The following is a 655-nucleotide window of genomic DNA, read 5'->3' as shown; positions in this document are numbered from 1 at the left end:
TCACTTCACCCACTCCACTAGCCTCTTGTCTTATGTCGAGTCATTTCCAACCCGTAGAGAGACAGCACAGACACATCTCTCCCAGAACACCCCGCTCTTCATCTGCAAACGTTCTGGTAGTGGATCCATAGAGTTTTCTTGGTAAAAGTACAGAAGCGGTTTACCATTACTGCCTTCCATGCAGTAAACTCAAGTCTCTGCCCTTGCCTCTCTCCCATGCTGCTGCTGCTCAGCATGGGTGAGTTTTGTCTTGTAGCAGATTGCCTTCCATTCGCTAGCCACTGCCCAAGCTAGGAATGGAATGGACAGGCCTCTGGCTTGACTCTCCCTCCTGTAGCCAAGACTGGTGGAGTACTGAAAACTCTCCAGGTGTGACCCTGAGAGGGGTCCCACTATGCTCTAGCAGACTCCATTTTACTGCTTTTGCCTGCCCAATTGTTCTCTATTTTCTTTTTAAAAATATAGAGCTTTGAAAACAAGATGCTGGTTTGTGTGTTTCCTGGAAGTAATTTAAATTATTACAGGGCTTTGTATCTAATATGCATCTGTTTAAAGTCATTTGTAATGAGTTCACTGTTACCCATGGAATTAAGGCAGCCATGAAATATAAATGCCCCCATCAGGTATTTTTCAAATATCATACCTGTGACCAAGA

General features: G+C 44.6%; 1 non-coding gene across 1 annotated transcript; it reads right to left on the bottom strand.

Annotated features, from left to right (window-relative positions):
* Nucleotides 1–248: 248 nt before the first annotated feature.
* LOC114809654 lies at nucleotides 249–387 on the bottom strand. Its single transcript, XR_003757431.1, has one exon. It is a non-coding gene; the product is annotated as a small nucleolar RNA SNORA7 (small nucleolar RNA).
* Nucleotides 388–655: the final 268 nt, after the last annotated feature.

The sequence above is a fragment of the Ornithorhynchus anatinus genome, chromosome 2, assembly GCF_004115215.2.
Source record: "Ornithorhynchus anatinus isolate Pmale09 chromosome 2, mOrnAna1.pri.v4, whole genome shotgun sequence".
In the NCBI taxonomy this organism is placed as follows: domain Eukaryota; kingdom Metazoa; phylum Chordata; class Mammalia; order Monotremata; family Ornithorhynchidae; genus Ornithorhynchus; species Ornithorhynchus anatinus.
This window is presented reverse-complemented; position numbering and strand designations above follow the sequence as displayed.